Raw genomic sequence first — 22,549 nt, 5'->3', positions numbered from 1 at the left:
TTTATACAAACACTAATTATGAACTTTTATTAAAAGCTTTGACATTGGCTAGAAATTACTAACGGGAAACCATTTGTTTGCTACTAAGAAGTATATCTCAAGGAAAATAGTTATATTCATATGAATTTACTTTTCCATTTTTCGACCGAGGATTTAACCTGAGATCATGAAAGAGAGAATAGAACGCAACAAGTAATTGAAGAAATAACACACACTCTTTCACCAAATAAACACTTAGACTTAAATGGCGATTTAAACCATCAAGGCGATATTTTGATGACAAATACCTGATTACATCATATTTGAAGAATTCCATGAGCTTTATTTTAAAAGAAGAATGAAATTTGGAGCACTAGTTGATTTCAAGTTATCGCTAATCAAAGTTTGCATTGGTAATGAAGAATTTATACAAACACTAATTATGAACTTTTATTAAAAGCTTTGACATTGGCTAGAAATTACTAACGGGAAACCATTTGTTTGCTACTAAGAAGTATATCTCAAGGAAAATAGTTATATTCATATGAATTTACTTTTCCATTTTTCGACCGAGGATTTAACCTGAGATCATGAAAGAGAGAATAGAACGCAACAAGTAATTGAAGAAATAATCCAAACTCTTTGAAAAAAAAATTATTTATCTCTAGTACAGCAAAAGGTAGACCAGAACAATTAAGGACTTGTAAGGAATCTCTAAATACGCCGTCTCTTCGGCGAAGCTCGGAACATTTTGCACGCAAATTACGCGAGATGATCTTGCTGAATATCGTTGCGAACTGTAGCTGCCTGCAAAGCACTAGACGCACCGGGTTATCATTTTTGTCGATGTAATCCAAATAGTAAGACCATGAATTGAATCGTTTTGAATAAAAACAAAAATATATATATGTTCATTTATCTCCCAAATAAGGTTACTGCATATGTGGTGAAAAAATGTAAGAATCATCAAGCTTTTACTTTTGAGACAAGATAAAATATACCAAACTACAGGTTTAATCTAATATGGATAAGCATACGTACACACGATCGTTGACTGTCCCAAATTCAGCAAATGAACACTGAGACTTTAATGGCGATTTAAACCATTAAAGCGAGATTTTGAAGACAAATACCTGATTACATCATATTTGAAGAATTCCATGAGCTTTATTTCAAAAGAAGAATGAAATTTGGAGCACAAGTGGATTTCAAGTTATCGCTAATCAAAGTTTGCATTGAAAATGAAGAATTTATACAAACACTAATTATGAAGTTTTATTAAAAGCTTTGACATTGGCTAGAAATTACTAACGGGAAACCATTTGTTTGCTACTGAGAAGTATATCTCAAGGAAAATAGTTATATTCATATGAATTTACTTTTCCATTTTTCGACCGAGGATTTAACCTGAGATCATGAAAGGGAGAATAGAACGCAACAAGTAATTGAAGAAATAACACACACTCTTTCACCAAATAAACACTTAGACTTAAATGGCGATTTAAACCATCAAGGCGAGATTTTGAAGACAAATACCTGATTACATTTTTTTTAAGAATTCCATGAGCTTTATTTTAAAAGAAGAATGAAATTTGGAGCACTAGTTGATTTCAAGTTATCGCTAATCAAAGTTTGCATTGGTAATGAAGAATTTATACAAACACTAATTATGAACTTTTATTAAAAGCTTTGACATTGGCTAGAAATTACTAACGGGAAACCATTTGTTTGCTACTAAGAAGTATATCTCAAGGAAAATAGTTATATTCATATGAATTTACTTTTCCATTTTTCGACCGAGGATTTAACCTGAGATCATGAAAGAGAGAATAGAACGCAACAAGTAATTGAAGAAATAACACACACTCTTTCACCAAATAAACACTTAGACTTAAATGGCGATTTAAACCATCAAGGCGAGATTTTGATGACCAATACCTGATTACATTTTTTTTAAGAATTCCATGAGCTTTATTTTAAAAGAAGAATGAAATTTGGAGCACTAGTTGATTTCAAGTTATCGCTAATCAAAGTTTGCATTGGTAATGAAGAATTTATACAAACACTAATTATGAACTTTTATTAAAAGCTTTGACATTGGCTAGAAATTACTAACGGGAAACCATTTGTTTGCTACTGAGAAGTATGTCTCAAGGAAAATATTCATATGAATTTACTTTTCCATTTTTCGACCGAGGATTTAACCTGAGATCATGAAAGAGAGAATAGAACGCAACAAGTAATTGAAGAAATAACACACACTCTTTCACCAAATAAACACTTAGACTTAAATGGCGATTTAAACCATTAAGGCGAGATTTTGAAGACAAATACCTGATTACATCATTTTTTAAGAATTCCATGAGCTTTATTTTAAAAGAAGAATGAAATTTGGAGCACTAGTTGATTTCAAGTTATCGCTAATCAAAGTTTGCATTGGTAATGAAGAATTTATACAAACACTAATTATGAACTTTTATTAAAAGCTTTGACATTGGCTAGAAATTACTAACGGGAAACCATTTGTTTGCTACTAAGAAGTATATCTCAAGGAAAATAGTTATATTCATATGAATTTACTTTTCCATTTTTCGACCGAGGATTTAACCTGAGATCATGAAAGAGAGAATAGAACGCAACAAGTAATTGAAGAAATAACACACACTCTTTCACCAAATAAACACTTAGACTTAAATGGCGATTTAAACCATCAAGGCGATATTTTGATGACAAATACCTGATTACATTTTTTTTAAGAATTCCATGAGCTTTATTTTAAAAGAAGAATGAAATTTGGAGCACTAGTTGATTTCAAGTTATCGCTAATCAAAGTTTACATTGGAAAGGAAGAATTTATACAAACACTAATTATGAAGTTTTATTAAAAGCTTTGACATTGGCTAGAAATTACTAACGGGAAACCATTTGTTTGCTACTAAGAAGTATATCTCAAGGAAAATAGTTATATTCATATGAATTTACTTTTCCATTTTTCGACCGAGGATTTAACCTGAGATCATGAAAGAGAGAATAGAACGCAACAAGTAATTGAAGAAATAACCCAAACTCTTTGAAAAAAAAATTATTTATCTCTAGTACAGCAAAAGGTAGACCAGAGCAATTAAGGACTTGTAAGGAATCTCTAAATACGCCGTCTCTTCGGCGAAGCTCGGAACATTTTGCACGCAAATTACGCGAGATGATCTTGCTGAATATCGTTGCGAACTGTAGCTGCCTGCAAAGCACTAGACGCACCGGGTTATCATTTTTGTCGATGTAATCCAAATAGTAAGACCATGAATTGAATCGTTTTGAATAAAAACAAAAATATATATATGTTCATTTATCTCCCAAATAAGGTTACTGCATATGTGGTGAAAAAATGTAAGAATCATCAAGCTTTTACTTTTGAGACAAGATAAAATATACCAAACTACAGGTTTAATCTAATATGGATAAGCATACGTACACACGATCGTTGACTGTCCCAAATTCAGCAAATGAACACTGAGACTTTAATGGCGATTTAAACCATTAAAGCGAGATTTTGAAGACAAATACCTGATTACATCATATTTGAAGAATTCCATGAGCTTTATTTTAAAAGAAGAATGAAATTTGGAGCACAAGTGGATTTCAAGTTATCGCTAATCAAAGTTTGCATTGAAAATGAAGAATTTATACAAACACTAATTATGAAGTTTTATTAAAAGCTTTGACATTGGCTAGAAATTACTAACGGGAAACCATTTGTTTGCTACTGAGAAGTATATCTCAAGGAAAATAGTTATATTCATATGAATTTACTTTTCCATTTTTCGACCGAGGATTTAACCTGAGATCATGAAAGGGAGAATAGAACGCAACAAGTAATTGAAGAAATAACACACACTCTTTCACCAAATAAACACTTAGACTTAAATGGCGATTTAAACCATCAAGGCGAGATTTTGAAGACAAATACCTGATTACATTTTTTTTAAGAATTCCATGAGCTTTATTTTAAAAGAAGAATGAAATTTGGAGCACTAGTTGATTTCAAGTTATCGCTAATCAAAGTTTGCATTGGTAATGAAGAATTTATACAAACACTAATTATGAACTTTTATTAAAAGCTTTGACATTGGCTAGAAATTACTAACGGGAAACCATTTGTTTGCTACTAAGAAGTATATCTCAAGGAAAATAGTTATATTCATATGAATTTACTTTTCCATTTTTCGACCGAGGATTTAACCTGAGATCATGAAAGAGAGAATAGAACGCAACAAGTAATTGAAGAAATAACACACACTCTTTCACCAAATAAACACTTAGACTTAAATGGCGATTTAAACCATCAAGGCGAGATTTTGATGACCAATACCTGATTACATTTTTTTTAAGAATTCCATGAGCTTTATTTTAAAAGAAGAATGAAATTTGGAGCACTAGTTGATTTCAAGTTATCGCTAATCAAAGTTTGCATTGGTAATGAAGAATTTATACAAACACTAATTATGAACTTTTATTAAAAGCTTTGACATTGGCTAGAAATTACTAACGGGAAACCATTTGTTTGCTACTGAGAAGTATGTCTCAAGGAAAATATTCATATGAATTTACTTTTCCATTTTTCGACCGAGGATTTAACCTGAGATCATGAAAGAGAGAATAGAACGCAACAAGTAATTGAAGAAATAACACACACTCTTTCACCAAATAAACACTTAGACTTAAATGGCGATTTAAACCATTAAGGCGAGATTTTGAAGATAAATACCTGATTACATCATTTTTGAAGAATTCCATGAGCTTTATTTTAAAAGAAGAATGAAATTTGGAGCACTAGTTGATTTCAAGTTATCGCTAATCAAAGTTTGCATTGGTAATGAAGAATTTATACAAACACTACTTATGAACTTTTATTAAAAGCTTTGACATTGGCTAGAAATTACTAACGGGAAACCATTTGTTTGCTACTAAGAAGTATATCTCAAGGAAAATAGTTATATTCATATGAATTTACTTTTCCATTTTTCGACCGAGGATTTAACCTGAGATCATGAAAGAGAGAATAGAACGCAACAAGTAATTGAAGAAATAACACACACTCTTTCACCAAATAAACACTTAGACTTAAATGGCGATTTAAACCATCAAGGCGATATTTTGATGACAAATACCTGATTACATTTTTTTTAAGAATTCCATGAGCTTTATTTTAAAAGAAGAATGAAATTTGGAGCACTAGTTGATTTCAAGTTATCGCTAATCAAAGTTTGCATTGGTAATGAAGAATTTATACAAACACTAATTATGAACTTTTATTAAAAGCTTTGACATTGGCTAGAAATTACTAACGGGAAACCATTTGTTTGCTACTAAGAAGTATATCTCAAGGAAAATAGTTATATTCATATGAATTTACTTTTCCATTTTTCGACCGAGGATTTAACCTGAGATCATGAAAGAGAGAATAGAACGCAACAAGTAATTGAAGAAATAACCCAAACTCTTTGAAAAAAAAATTATTTATCTCTAGTACAGCAAAAGGTAGACCAGAGCAATTAAGGACTTGTAAGGAATCTCTAAATACGCCGTCTCTTCGGCGAAGCTCGGAACATTTTGCACGCAAATTACGCGAGATGATCTTGCTGAATATCGTTGCGAACTGTAGCTGCCTGCAAAGCACTAGACGCACCGGGTTATCATTTTTGTCGATGTAATCCAAATAGTAAGACCATGAATTGAATCGTTTTGAATAAAAACAAAAATATATATATGTTCATTTATCTCCCAAATAAGGTTACTGCATATGTGGTGAAAAAATGTAAGAATCATCAAGCTTTTACTTTTGAGACAAGATAAAATATACCAAACTACAGGTTTAATCTAATATGGATAAGCATACGTACACACGATCGTTGACTGTCCCAAATTCAGCAAATGAACACTGAGACTTTAATGGCGATTTAAACCATTAAAGCGAGATTTTGAAGACAAATACCTGATTACATCATATTTGAAGAATTCCATGAGCTTTATTTTAAAAGAAGAATGAAATTTGGAGCACTAGTTGATTTCAAGTTATCGCTAATCAAAGTTTGCATTGGTAATGAAGAATTTATACAAACACTAATTATGAACTTTTATTAAAAGCTTTGACATTGGCTAGAAATTACTAACGGGAAACCATTTGTTTGCTACTAAGAAGTATATCTCAAGGAAAATAGTTATATTCATATGAATTTACTTTTCCATTTTTCGACCGAGGATTTAACCTGAGATCATGAAAGAGAGAATAGAACGCAACAAGTAATTGAAGAAATAATCCAAACTCTTTGAAAAAAAAATTATTTATCTCTAGTACAGCAAAAGGTAGACCAGAACAATTAAGGACTTGTAAGGAATCTCTAAATACGCCGTCTCTTCGGCGAAGCTCGGAACATTTTGCACGCAAATTACGCGAGATGATCTTGCTGAATATCGTTGCGAACTGTAGCTGCCTGCAAAGCACTAGACGCACCGGGTTATCATTTTTGTCGATGTAATCCAAATAGTAAGACCATGAATTGAATCGTTTTGAATAAAAACAAAAATATATATATGTTCATTTATCTCCCAAATAAGGTTACTGCATATGTGGTGAAAAAATGTAAGAATCATCAAGCTTTTACTTTTGAGACAAGATAAAATATACCAAACTACAGGTTTAATCTAATATGGATAAGCATACGTACACACGATCGTTGACTGTCCCAAATTCAGCAAATGAACACTGAGACTTTAATGGCGATTTAAACCATTAAAGCGAGATTTTGAAGACAAATACCTGATTACATCATATTTGAAGAATTCCATGAGCTTTATTTTAAAAGAAGAATGAAATTTGGAGCACAAGTGGATTTCAAGTTATCGCTAATCAAAGTTTGCATTGAAAATGAAGAATTTATACAAACACTAATTATGAAGTTTTATTAAAAGCTTTGACATTGGCTAGAAATTACTAACGGGAAACCATTTGTTTGCTACTGAGAAGTATATCTCAAGGAAAATAGTTATATTCATATGAATTTACTTTTCCATTTTTCGACCGAGGATTTAACCTGAGATCATGAAAGGGAGAATAGAACGCAACAAGTAATTGAAGAAATAACACACACTCTTTCACCAAATAAACACTTAGACTTAAATGGCGATTTAAACCATCAAGGCGAGATTTTGAAGACAAATACCTGATTACATTTTTTTTAAGAATTCCATGAGCTTTATTTTAAAAGAAGAATGAAATTTGGAGCACTAGTTGATTTCAAGTTATCGCTAATCAAAGTTTGCATTGGTAATGAAGAATTTATACAAACACTAATTATGAACTTTTATTAAAAGCTTTGACATTGGCTAGAAATTACTAACGGGAAACCATTTGTTTGCTACTAAGAAGTATATCTCAAGGAAAATAGTTATATTCATATGAATTTACTTTTCCATTTTTCGACCGAGGATTTAACCTGAGATCATGAAAGAGAGAATAGAACGCAACAAGTAATTGAAGAAATAACACACACTCTTTCACCAAATAAACACTTAGACTTAAATGGCGATTTAAACCATCAAGGCGAGATTTTGATGACCAATACCTGATTACATTTTTTTTAAGAATTCCATGAGCTTTATTTTAAAAGAAGAATGAAATTTGGAGCACTAGTTGATTTCAAGTTATCGCTAATCAAAGTTTGCATTGGTAATGAAGAATTTATACAAACACTAATTATGAACTTTTATTAAAAGCTTTGACATTGGCTAGAAATTACTAACGGGAAACCATTTGTTTGCTACTGAGAAGTATGTCTCAAGGAAAATATTCATATGAATTTACTTTTCCATTTTTCGACCGAGGATTTAACCTGAGATCATGAAAGAGAGAATAGAACGCAACAAGTAATTGAAGAAATAACACACACTCTTTCACCAAATAAACACTTAGACTTAAATGGCGATTTAAACCATTAAGGCGAGATTTTGAAGATAAATACCTGATTACATCATTTTTGAAGAATTCCATGAGCTTTATTTTAAAAGAAGAATGAAATTTGGAGCACTAGTTGATTTCAAGTTATCGCTAATCAAAGTTTGCATTGGTAATGAAGAATTTATACAAACACTACTTATGAACTTTTATTAAAAGCTTTGACATTGGCTAGAAATTACTAACGGGAAACCATTTGTTTGCTACTAAGAAGTATATCTCAAGGAAAATAGTTATATTCATATGAATTTACTTTTCCATTTTTCGACCGAGGATTTAACCTGAGATCATGAAAGAGAGAATAGAACGCAACAAGTAATTGAAGAAATAACACACACTCTTTCACCAAATAAACACTTAGACTTAAATGGCGATTTAAACCATCAAGGCGATATTTTGATGACAAATACCTGATTACATTTTTTTTAAGAATTCCATGAGCTTTATTTTAAAAGAAGAATGAAATTTGGAGCACTAGTTGATTTCAAGTTATCGCTAATCAAAGTTTGCATTGGTAATGAAGAATTTATACAAACACTAATTATGAACTTTTATTAAAAGCTTTGACATTGGCTAGAAATTACTAACGGGAAACCATTTGTTTGCTACTAAGAAGTATATCTCAAGGAAAATAGTTATATTCATATGAATTTACTTTTCCATTTTTCGACCGAGGATTTAACCTGAGATCATGAAAGAGAGAATAGAACGCAACAAGTAATTGAAGAAATAACCCAAACTCTTTGAAAAAAAAATTATTTATCTCTAGTACAGCAAAAGGTAGACCAGAGCAATTAAGGACTTGTAAGGAATCTCTAAATACGCCGTCTCTTCGGCGAAGCTCGGAACATTTTGCACGCAAATTACGCGAGATGATCTTGCTGAATATCGTTGCGAACTGTAGCTGCCTGCAAAGCACTAGACGCACCGGGTTATCATTTTTGTCGATGTAATCCAAATAGTAAGACCATGAATTGAATCGTTTTGAATAAAAACAAAAATATATATATGTTCATTTATCTCCCAAATAAGGTTACTGCATATGTGGTGAAAAAATGTAAGAATCATCAAGCTTTTACTTTTGAGACAAGATAAAATATACCAAACTACAGGTTTAATCTAATATGGATAAGCATACGTACACACGATCGTTGACTGTCCCAAATTCAGCAAATGAACACTGAGACTTTAATGGCGATTTAAACCATTAAAGCGAGATTTTGAAGACAAATACCTGATTACATCATATTTGAAGAATTCCATGAGCTTTATTTTAAAAGAAGAATGAAATTTGGAGCACTAGTTGATTTCAAGTTATCGCTAATCAAAGTTTGCATTGGTAATGAAGAATTTATACAAACACTAATTATGAACTTTTATTAAAAGCTTTGACATTGGCTAGAAATTACTAACGGGAAACCATTTGTTTGCTACTAAGAAGTATATCTCAAGGAAAATAGTTATATTCATATGAATTTACTTTTCCATTTTTCGACCGAGGATTTAACCTGAGATCATGAAAGAGAGAATAGAACGCAACAAGTAATTGAAGAAATAATCCAAACTCTTTGAAAAAAAAATTATTTATCTCTAGTACAGCAAAAGGTAGACCAGAACAATTAAGGACTTGTAAGGAATCTCTAAATACGCCGTCTCTTCGGCGAAGCTCGGAACATTTTGCACGCAAATTACGCGAGATGATCTTGCTGAATATCGTTGCGAACTGTAGCTGCCTGCAAAGCACTAGACGCACCGGGTTATCATTTTTGTCGATGTAATCCAAATAGTAAGACCATGAATTGAATCGTTTTGAATAAAAACAAAAATATATATATGTTCATTTATCTCCCAAATAAGGTTACTGCATATGTGGTGAAAAAATGTAAGAATCATCAAGCTTTTACTTTTGAGACAAGATAAAATATACCAAACTACAGGTTTAATCTAATATGGATAAGCATACGTACACACGATCGTTGACTGTCCCAAATTCAGCAAATGAACACTGAGACTTTAATGGCGATTTAAACCATTAAAGCGAGATTTTGAAGACAAATACCTGATTACATCATATTTGAAGAATTCCATGAGCTTTATTTTAAAAGAAGAATGAAATTTGGAGCACAAGTGGATTTCAAGTTATCGCTAATCAAAGTTTGCATTGAAAATGAAGAATTTATACAAACACTAATTATGAAGTTTTATTAAAAGCTTTGACATTGGCTAGAAATTACTAACGGGAAACCATTTGTTTGCTACTGAGAAGTATATCTCAAGGAAAATAGTTATATTCATATGAATTTACTTTTCCATTTTTCGACCGAGGATTTAACCTGAGATCATGAAAGGGAGAATAGAACGCAACAAGTAATTGAAGAAATAACACACACTCTTTCACCAAATAAACACTTAGACTTAAATGGCGATTTAAACCATCAAGGCGAGATTTTGAAGACAAATACCTGATTACATTTTTTTTAAGAATTCCATGAGCTTTATTTTAAAAGAAGAATGAAATTTGGAGCACTAGTTGATTTCAAGTTATCGCTAATCAAAGTTTGCATTGGTAATGAAGAATTTATACAAACACTAATTATGAACTTTTATTAAAAGCTTTGACATTGGCTAGAAATTACTAACGGGAAACCATTTGTTTGCTACTAAGAAGTATATCTCAAGGAAAATAGTTATATTCATATGAATTTACTTTTCCATTTTTCGACCGAGGATTTAACCTGAGATCATGAAAGAGAGAATAGAACGCAACAAGTAATTGAAGAAATAACACACACTCTTTCACCAAATAAACACTTAGACTTAAATGGCGATTTAAACCATTAAGGCGAGATTTTGAAGACAAATACCTGATTACATCATTTTTGAAGAATTCCATGAGCTTTATTTTAAAAGAAGAATGAAATTTGGAGCACTAGTTGATTTCAAGTTATCGCTAATCAAAGTTTGCATTGGTAATGAAGAATTTATACAAACACTAATTATGAACTTTTATTAAAAGCTTTGACATTGGCTAGAAATTACTAACGGGAAACCATTTGTTTGCTACTAAGAAGTATATCTCAAGGAAAATAGTTATATTCATATGAATTTACTTTTCCATTTTTCGACCGAGGATTTAACCTGAGATCATGAAAGAGAGAATAGAACGCAACAAGTAATTGAAGAAATAACACACACTCTTTCACCAAATAAACACTTAGACTTAAATGGCGATTTAAACCATCAAGGCGATATTTTGATGACAAATACCTGATTACATTTTTTTTAAGAATTCCATGAGCTTTATTTTAAAAGAAGAATGAAATTTGGAGCACTAGTTGATTTCAAGTTATCGCTAATCAAAGTTTGCATTGGTAATGAAGAATTTATACAAACACTAATTATGAACTTTTATTAAAAGCTTTGACATTGGCTAGAAATTACTAACGGGAAACCATTTGTTTGCTACTAAGAAGTATATCTCAAGGAAAATAGTTATATTCATATGAATTTACTTTTCCATTTTTCGACCGAGGATTTAACCTGAGATCATGAAAGAGAGAATAGAACGCAACAAGTAATTGAAGAAATAACACACACTCTTTCACCAAATAAACACTTAGACTTAAATGGCGATTTAAACCATCAAGGCGATATTTTGATGACAAATACCTGATTACATTTTTTTTAAGAATTCCATGAGCTTTATTTTAAAAGAAGAATGAAATTTGGAGCACAAGTGGATTTCAAGTTATCGCTAATCAAAGTTTGCATTGAAAATGAAGAATTTATACAAACACTAATTATGAAGTTTTATTAAAAGCTTTGACATTGGCTAGAAATTACTAACGGGAAACCATTTGTTTGCTACTGAGAAGTATATCTCAAGGAAAATAGTTATATTCATATGAATTTACTTTTCCATTTTTCGACCGAGGATTTAACCTGAGATCATGAAAGGGAGAATAGAACGCAACAAGTAATTGAAGAAATAACACACACTCTTTCACCAAATAAACACTTAGACTTAAATGGCGATTTAAACCATCAAGGCGAGATTTTGAAGACAAATACCTGATTACATTTTTTTTAAGAATTCCATGAGCTTTATTTTAAAAGAAGAATGAAATTTGGAGCACTAGTTGATTTCAAGTTATCGCTAATCAAAGTTTGCATTGGTAATGAAGAATTTATACAAACACTAATTATGAACTTTTATTAAAAGCTTTGACATTGGCTAGAAATTACTAACGGGAAACCATTTGTTTGCTACTAAGAAGTATATCTCAAGGAAAATAGTTATATTCATATGAATTTACTTTTCCATTTTTCGACCGAGGATTTAACCTGAGATCATGAAAGAGAGAATAGAACGCAACAAGTAATTGAAGAAATAACACACACTCTTTCACCAAATAAACACTTAGACTTAAATGGCGATTTAAACCATTAAGGCGAGATTTTGAAGACAAATACCTGATTACATCATTTTTGAAGAATTCCATGAGCTTTATTTTAAAAGAAGAATGAAATTTGGAGCACTAGTTGATTTCAAGTTATCGCTAATCAAAGTTTGCATTGGTAATGAAGAATTTATACAAACACTAATTATGAACTTTTATTAAAAGCTTTGACATTGGCTAGAAATTACTAACGGGAAACCATTTGTTTGCTACTAAGAAGTATATCTCAAGGAAAATAGTTATATTCATATGAATTTACTTTTCCATTTTTCGACCGAGGATTTAACCTGAGATCATGAAAGAGAGAATAGAACGCAACAAGTAATTGAAGAAATAACACACACTCTTTCACCAAATAAACACTTAGACTTAAATGGCGATTTAAACCATCAAGGCGATATTTTGATGACAAATACCTGATTACATTTTTTTTAAGAATTCCATGAGCTTTATTTTAAAAGAAGAATGAAATTTGGAGCACTAGTTGATTTCAAGTTATCGCTAATCAAAGTTTGCATTGGTAATGAAGAATTTATACAAACACTAATTATGAACTTTTATTAAAAGCTTTGACATTGGCTAGAAATTACTAACGGGAAACCATTTGTTTGCTACTAAGAAGTATATCTCAAGGAAAATAGTTATATTCATATGAATTTACTTTTCCATTTTTCGACCGAGGATTTAACCTGAGATCATGAAAGAGAGAATAGAACGCAACAAGTAATTGAAGAAATAACACACACTCTTTCACCAAATAAACACTTAGACTTAAATGGCGATTTAAACCATCAAGGCGATATTTTGATGACAAATACCTGATTACATTTTTTTTAAGAATTCCATGAGCTTTATTTTAAAAGAAGAATGAAATTTGGAGCACTAGTTGATTTCAAGTTATCGCTAATCAAAGTTTGCATTGGTAATGAAGAATTTATACAAACACTAATTATGAACTTTTATTAAAAGCTTTGACATTGGCTAGAAATTACTAACGGGAAACCATTTGTTTGCTACTAAGAAGTATATCTCAAGGAAAATAGTTATATTCATATGAATTTACTTTTCCATTTTTCGACCGAGGATTTAACCTGAGATCATGAAAGAGAGAATAGAACGCAACAAGTAATTGAAGAAATAACCCAAACTCTTTGAAAAAAAAATTATTTATCTCTAGTACAGCAAAAGGTAGACCAGAGCAATTAAGGACTTGTAAGGAATCTCTAAATACGCCGTCTCTTCGGCGAAGCTCGGAACATTTTGCACGCAAATTACGCGAGATGATCTTGCTGAATATCGTTGCGAACTGTAGCTGCCTGCAAAGCACTAGACGCACCGGGTTATCATTTTTGTCGATGTAATCCAAATAGTAAGACCATGAATTGAATCGTTTTGAATAAAAACAAAAATATATATATGTTCATTTATCTCCCAAATAAGGTTACTGCATATGTGGTGAAAAAATGTAAGAATCATCAAGCTTTTACTTTTGAGACAAGATAAAATATACCAAACTACAGGTTTAATCTAATATGGATAAGCATACGTACACACGATCGTTGACTGTCCCAAATTCAGCAAATGAACACTGAGACTTTAATGGCGATTTAAACCATTAAAGCGAGATTTTGAAGACAAATACCTGATTACATCATATTTGAAGAATTCCATGAGCTTTATTTTAAAAGAAGAATGAAATTTGGAGCACTAGTTGATTTCAAGTTATCGCTAATCAAAGTTTGCATTGGTAATGAAGAATTTATACAAACACTAATTATGAACTTTTATTAAAAGCTTTGACATTGGCTAGAAATTACTAACGGGAAACCATTTGTTTGCTACTAAGAAGTATATCTCAAGGAAAATAGTTATATTCATATGAATTTACTTTTCCATTTTTCGACCGAGGATTTAACCTGAGATCATGAAAGAGAGAATAGAACGCAACAAGTAATTGAAGAAATAATCCAAACTCTTTGAAAAAAAAATTATTTATCTCTAGTACAGCAAAAGGTAGACCAGAACAATTAAGGACTTGTAAGGAATCTCTAAATACGCCGTCTCTTCGGCGAAGCTCGGAACATTTTGCACGCAAATTACGCGAGATGATCTTGCTGAATATCGTTGCGAACTGTAGCTGCCTGCAAAGCACTAGACGCACCGGGTTATCATTTTTGTCGATGTAATCCAAATAGTAAGACCATGAATTGAATCGTTTTGAATAAAAACAAAAATATATATATGTTCATTTATCTCCCAAATAAGGTTACTGCATATGTGGTGAAAAAATGTAAGAATCATCAAGCTTTTACTTTTGAGACAAGATAAAATATACCAAACTACAGGTTTAATCTAATATGGATAAGCATACGTACACACGATCGTTGACTGTCCCAAATTCAGCAAATGAACACTGAGACTTTAATGGCGATTTAAACCATTAAAGCGAGATTTTGAAGACAAATACCTGATTACATCATATTTGAAGAATTCCATGAGCTTTATTTTAAAAGAAGAATGAAATTTGGAGCACAAGTGGATTTCAAGTTATCGCTAATCAAAGTTTGCATTGAAAATGAAGAATTTATACAAACACTAATTATGAAGTTTTATTAAAAGCTTTGACATTGGCTAGAAATTACTAACGGGAAACCATTTGTTTGCTACTGAGAAGTATATCTCAAGGAAAATAGTTATATTCATATGAATTTACTTTTCCATTTTTCGACCGAGGATTTAACCTGAGATCATGAAAGGGAGAATAGAACGCAACAAGTAATTGAAGAAATAACACACACTCTTTCACCAAATAAACACTTAGACTTAAATGGCGATTTAAACCATCAAGGCGAGATTTTGAAGACAAATACCTGATTACATTTTTTTTAAGAATTCCATGAGCTTTATTTTAAAAGAAGAATGAAATTTGGAGCACTAGTTGATTTCAAGTTATCGCTAATCAAAGTTTGCATTGGTAATGAAGAATTTATACAAACACTAATTATGAACTTTTATTAAAAGCTTTGACATTGGCTAGAAATTACTAACGGGAAACCATTTGTTTGCTACTAAGAAGTATATCTCAAGGAAAATAGTTATATTCATATGAATTTACTTTTCCATTTTTCGACCGAGGATTTAACCTGAGATCATGAAAGAGAGAATAGAACGCAACAAGTAATTGAAGAAATAATCCAAACTCTTTGAAAAAAAAATTATTTATCTCTAGTACAGCAAAAGGTAGACCAGAACAATTAAGGACTTGTAAGGAATCTCTAAATACGCCGTCTCTTCGGCGAAGCTCGGAACATTTTGCACGCAAATTACGCGAGATGATCTTGCTGAATATCGTTGCGAACTGTAGCTGCCTGCAAAGCACTAGACGCACCGGGTTATCATTTTTGTCGATGTAATCCAAATAGTAAGACCATGAATTGAATCGTTTTGAATAAAAACAAAAATATATATATGTTCATTTATCTCCCAAATAAGGTTACTGCATATGTGGTGAAAAAATGTAAGAATCATCAAGCTTTTACTTTTGAGACAAGATAAAATATACCAAACTACAGGTTTAATCTAATATGGATAAGCATACGTACACACGATCGTTGACTGTCCCAAATTCAGCAAATGAACACTGAGACTTTAATGGCGATTTAAACCATTAAAGCGAGATTTTGAAGACAAATACCTGATTACATCATATTTGAAGAATTCCATGAGCTTTATTTTAAAAGAAGAATGAAATTTGGAGCACAAGTGGATTTCAAGTTATCGCTAATCAAAGTTTGCATTGAAAATGAAGAATTTATACAAACACTAATTATGAAGTTTTATTAAAAGCTTTGACATTGGCTAGAAATTACTAACGGGAAACCATTTGTTTGCTACTGAGAAGTATATCTCAAGGAAAATAGTTATATTCATATGAATTTACTTTTCCATTTTTCGACCGAGGATTTAACCTGAGATCATGAAAGGGAGAATAGAACGCAACAAGTAATTGAAGAAATAACACACACTCTTTCACCAAATAAACACTTAGACTTAAATGGCGATTTAAACCATCAAGGCGAGATTTTGAAGACAAATACCTGATTACATTTTTTTTAAGAATTCCATGAGCTTTATTTTAAAAGAAGAATGAAATTTGGAGCACTAGTTGATTTCAAGTTATCGCTAATCAAAGTTTGCATTGGTAATGAAGAATTTATACAAACACTAATTATGAACTTTTATTAAAAGCTTTGACATTGGCTAGAAATTACTAACGGGAAACCATTTGTTTGCTACTAAGAAGTATATCTCAAGGAAAATAGTTATATTCATATGAATTTACTTTTCCATTTTTCGACCGAGGATTTAACCTGAGATCATGAAAGAGAGAATAGAACGCAACAAGTAATTGAAGAAATAACACACACTCTTTCACCAAATAAACACTTAGACTTAAATGGCGATTTAAACCATTAAGGCGAGATTTTGAAGACAAATACCTGATTACATCATTTTTGAAGAATTCCATGAGCTTTATTTTAAAAGAAGAATGAAATTTGGAGCACTAGTTGATTTCAAGTTATCGCTAATCAAAGTTTGCATTGGTAATGAAGAATTTATACAAACACTAATTATGAACTTTTATTAAAAGCTTTGACATTGGCTAGAAATTACTAACGGGAAACCATTTGTTTGCTACTAAGAAGTATATCTCAAGGAAAATAGTTATATTCATATGAATTTACTTTTCCATTTTTCGACCGAGGATTTAACCTGAGATCATGAAAGAGAGAATAGAACGCAACAAGTAATTGAAGAAATAACACACACTCTTTCACCAAATAAACACTTAGACTTAAATGGCGATTTAAACCATCAAGGCGATATTTTGATGACAAATACCTGATTACATTTTTTTTAAGAATTCCATGAGCTTTATTTTAAAAGAAGAATGAAATTTGGAGCACTAGTTGATTTCAAGTTATCGCTAATCAAAGTTTGCATTGGTAATGAAGAATTTATACAAACACTAATTATGAACTTTTATTAAAAGCTTTGACATTGGCTAGAAATTACTAACGGGAAACCATTTGTTTGCTACTAAGAAGTATATCTCAAGGAAAATAGTTATATTCATATGAATTTACTTTTCCATTTTTCGACCGAGGATTTAACCTGAGATCATGAAAGAGAGAATAGAACGCAACAAGTAATTGAAGAAATAACCCAAACTCTTTGAAAAAAAAATTATTTATCTCTAGTACAGCAAAAGGTAGACCAGAGCAATTAAGGACTTGTAAGGAATCTCTAAATACGCCGTCTCTTCGGCGAAGCTCGGAACATTTTGCACGCAAATTACGCGAGATGATCTTGCTGAATATCGTTGCGAACTGTAGCTGCCTGCAAAGCACTAGACGCACCGGGTTATCATTTTTGTCGATGTAATCCAAATAGTAAGACCATGAATTGAATCGTTTTGAATAAAAACAAAAATATATATATGTTCATTTATCTCCCAAATAAGGTTACTGCATATGTGGTGAAAAAATGTAAGAATCATCAAGCTTTTACTTTTGAGACAAGATAAAATATACCAAACTACAGGTTTAATCTAATATGGATAAGCATACGTACACACGATCGTTGACTGTCCCAAATTCAGCAAATGAACACTGAGACTTTAATGGCGATTTAAACCATTAAAGCGAGATTTTGAAGACAAATACCTGATTACATCATATTTGAAGAATTCCATGAGCTTTATTTTAAAAGAAGAATGAAATTTGGAGCACTAGTTGATTTCAAGTTATCGCTAATCAAAGTTTGCATTGGTAATGAAGAATTTATACAAACACTAATTATGAACTTTTATTAAAAGCTTTGACATTGGCTAGAAATTACTAACGGGAAACCATTTGTTTGCTACTAAGAAGTATATCTCAAGGAAAATAGTTATATTCATATGAATTTACTTTTCCATTTTTCGACCGAGGATTTAACCTGAGATCATGAAAGAGAGAATAGAACGCAACAAGTAATTGAAGAAATAACCCAAACTCTTTGAAAAAAAAATTATTTATCTCTAGTACAGCAAAAGGTAGACCAGAGCAATTAAGGACTTGTAAGGAATCTTTAAATACGCCGTCTCTTCGGCGAAGCTCGGAACATTTTGCACGCAAATTACGCGAGATGATCTTGCTGAATATCGTTGCGAACTGTAGCTGCCTGCAAAGCACTAGACGCACCGGGTTATCATTTTTGTCGATGTAATCCAAATAGTAAGACCATGAATTGAATCGTTTTGAATAAAAACAAAAATATATATATGTTCATTTATCTCCCAAATAAGGTTACTGCATATGTGGTGAAAAAATGTAAGAATCATCAAGCTTTTACTTTTGAGACAAGATAAAATATACCAAACTACAGGTTTAATCTAATATGGATAAGCATACGTACACACGATCGTTGACTGTCCCAAATTCAGCAAATGAACACTGAGACTTTAATGGCGATTTAAACCATTAAAGCGAGATTTTGAAGACAAATACCTGATTACATCATATTTGAAGAATTCCATGAGCTTTATTTTAAAAAGGGAATGAAATTTGGAGCACAAGTGGATTTCAAGTTATCGCTAATCAAAGTTTGCATTGGAAATGAAGAATTTATACAAACACTAATTATGAAGTTTTATTAAAAGCTTTGACATTGGCTAGAAATTACTAACGGCAAACCATTTGTTTGCTACTGAGAAGTATATCTCAAGGAAAATAGTTATATTCATATGAATTTACTTTTCCATTTTTCGACCGAGGATTTAACCTGAGATCATGAAAGGGAGAATAGAACGCAACAAGTAATTGAAGAAATAACACACACTCTTTCACCAAATAAACACTTAGACTTAAATGGCGATTTAAACCATCAAGGCGAGATTTTGAAGACAAATACCTGATTACATTTTTTTTAAGAATTCCATGAGCTTTATTTTAAAAGAAGAATGAAATTTGGAGCACTAGTTGATTTCAAGTTATCGCTAATCAAAGTTTGCATTGGTAATGAAGAATTTATACAAACACTAATTATGAACTTTTATTAAAAGCTTTGACATTGGCTAGAAATTACTAACGGGAAACCATTTGTTTGCTACTAAGAAGTATATCTCAAGGAAAATAGTTATATTCATATGAATTTACTTTTCCATTTTTCGACCGAGGATTTAACCTGAGATCATGAAAGAGAGAATAGAACGCAACAAGTAATTGAAGAAATAACACACACTCTTTCACCAAATAAACACTTAGACTTAAATGGCGATTTAAACCATCAAGGCGAGATTTTGATGACCAATACCTGATTACATTTTTTTTAAGAATTCCATGAGCTTTATTTTAAAAGAAGAATGAAATTTGGAGCACTAGTTGATTTCAAGTTATCGCTAATCAAAGTTTGCATTGGTAATGAAGAATTTATACAAACACTAATTATGAACTTTTATTAAAAGCTTTGACATTGGCTAGAAATTACTAACGGGAAACCATTTGTTTGCTACTGAGAAGTATATCTCAAGGAAAATATTCATATGAATTTACTTTTCCATTTTTCGACCGAGGATTTAACCTGAGATCATGAAAGAGAGAATAGAACGCAACAAGTAATTGAAGAAATAACACACACTCTTTCACCAAATAAACACTTAGACTTAAATGGCGATTTAAACCATTAAGGCGAGATTTTGAAGACAAATACCTGATTACATCATTTTTGAAGAATTCCATGAGCTTTATTTTAAAAGAAGAATGAAATTTGGAGCACAAGTGGATTTCAAGTTATCGCTAATCAAAGTTTGCATTGGAAATGAAGAATTTATACAAACACTAATTATGAAGTTTTATTAAAAGCTTTGACATTGGCTAGAAATTACTAACGGGAAACCATTTGTTTGCTACTGAGAAGTATATCTCAAGGAAAATAGTTATATTCATATGAATTTACTTTTCCATTTTTCGACCGAGGATTTAACCTGAGATCATGAAAGGGAGAATAGAACGCAACAAGTAATTGAAGAAATAACACACACTCTTTCACCAAATAAACACTTAGACTTAAATGGCAATTTAAACCATCAAGGCGAGATTTTGAAGACAAATACCTGATTACATTTTTTTAAGAATTCCATGAGCTTTATTTTAAAAGAAGAATGAAATTTGGAGCACTAGTTGATTTCAAGTTATCGCTAATCAAAGTTTGCATTGGTAATGAAGAATTTATACAAACACTAATTATGAACTTTTATTAAAAGCTTTGACATTGGCTAGAAATTACTAACGGGAAACCATTGGTTTGCTACTGAGAAGTATATCTCAAGGAAAATAGTTATATTCATATGAATTTACTTTTCCATTTTTCGACCGAGGATTTAACCTGAGATCATGAAAGAGAGAATAGAACGCAACAAGTAATTGAAGAAATAATCCAAACTCTTTGAAAAAAAAATTATTTATCTCTAGTACAGCAAAAGGTAGACCAGAACAATTAAGGACTTGTAAGGAATCTCTAAATACGCCGTCTCTTCGGCGAAGCTCGGAACATTTTGCACGCAAATTACGCGAGATGATCTTGCTGAATATCGTTGCGAACTGTAGCTGCCTGCAAAGCACTAGACGCACCGGGTTATCATTTTTGTCGATGTAATCCAAATAGTAAGACCATGAATTGAATCGTTTTGAATAAAAACAAAAATATATATATGTTCATTTATCTCCCAAATAAGGTTACTGCATATGTGGTGAAAAAATGTAAGAATCATCAAGCTTTTACTTTTGAGACAAGATAAAATATACCAAACTACAGGTTTAATCTAATATGGATAAGCATACGTACACACGATCGTTGACTGTCCCAAATTCAGCAAATGAACACTGAGACTTTAATGGCGATTTAAACCATTAAAGCGAGATTTTGAAGACAAATACCTGATTACATCATATTTGAAGAATTCCATGAGCTTTATTTTAAAAGAAGAATGAAATTTGGAGCACAAGTGGATTTCAAGTTATCGCTAATCAAAGTTTGCATTGAAAATGAAGAATTTATACAAACACTAATTATGAAGTTTTATTAAAAGCTTTGACATTGGCTAGAAATTACTAACGGGAAACCATTTGTTTGCTACTGAGAAGTATATCTCAAGGAAAATAGTTATATTCATATGAATTTACTTTTCCATTTTTCGACCGAGGATTTAACCTGAGATCATGAAAGGGAGAATAGAACGCAACAAGTAATTGAAGAAATAACACACACTCTTTCACCAAATAAACACTTAGACTTAAATGGCGATTTAAACCATCAAGGCGAGATTTTGAAGACAAATACCTGATTACATTTTTTTTAAGAATTCCATGAGCTTTATTTTAAAAGAAGAATGAAATTTGGAGCACTAGTTGATTTCAAGTTATCGCTAATCAAAGTTTGCATTGGTAATGAAGAATTTATACAAACACTAATTATGAACTTTTATTAAAAGCTTTGACATTGGCTAGAAATTACTAACGGGAAACCATTTGTTTGCTACTAAGAAGTATATCTCAAGGAAAATAGTTATATTCATATGAATTTACTTTTCCATTTTTCGACCGAGGATTTAACCTGAGATCATGAAAGAGAGAATAGAACGCAACAAGTAATTGAAGAAATAACACACACTCTTTCACCAAATAAACACTTAGACTTAAATGGCGATTTAAACCATCAAGGCGAGATTTTGATGACCAATACCTGATTACATTTTTTTTAAGAATTCCATGAGCTTTATTTTAAAAGAAGAATGAAATTTGGAGCACTAGTTGATTTCAAGTTATCGCTAATCAAAGTTTGCATTGGTAATGAAGAATTTATACAAACACTAATTATGAACTTTTATTAAAAGCTTTGACATTGGCTAGAAATTACTAACGGGAAACCATTTGTTTGCTACTGAGAAGTATATCTCAAGGAAAATATTCATATGAATTTACTTTTCCATTTTTCGACCGAGGATTTAACCTGAGATCATGAAAGAGAGAATAGAACGCAACAAGTAATTGAAGAAATAACA

This window comes from Lytechinus pictus, unplaced genomic scaffold, assembly GCF_037042905.1.
Source record: "Lytechinus pictus isolate F3 Inbred unplaced genomic scaffold, Lp3.0 scaffold_22, whole genome shotgun sequence".
Classification (NCBI taxonomy): domain Eukaryota; kingdom Metazoa; phylum Echinodermata; class Echinoidea; order Temnopleuroida; family Toxopneustidae; genus Lytechinus; species Lytechinus pictus.
Note: the sequence above shows the minus strand (reverse complement) of the source record.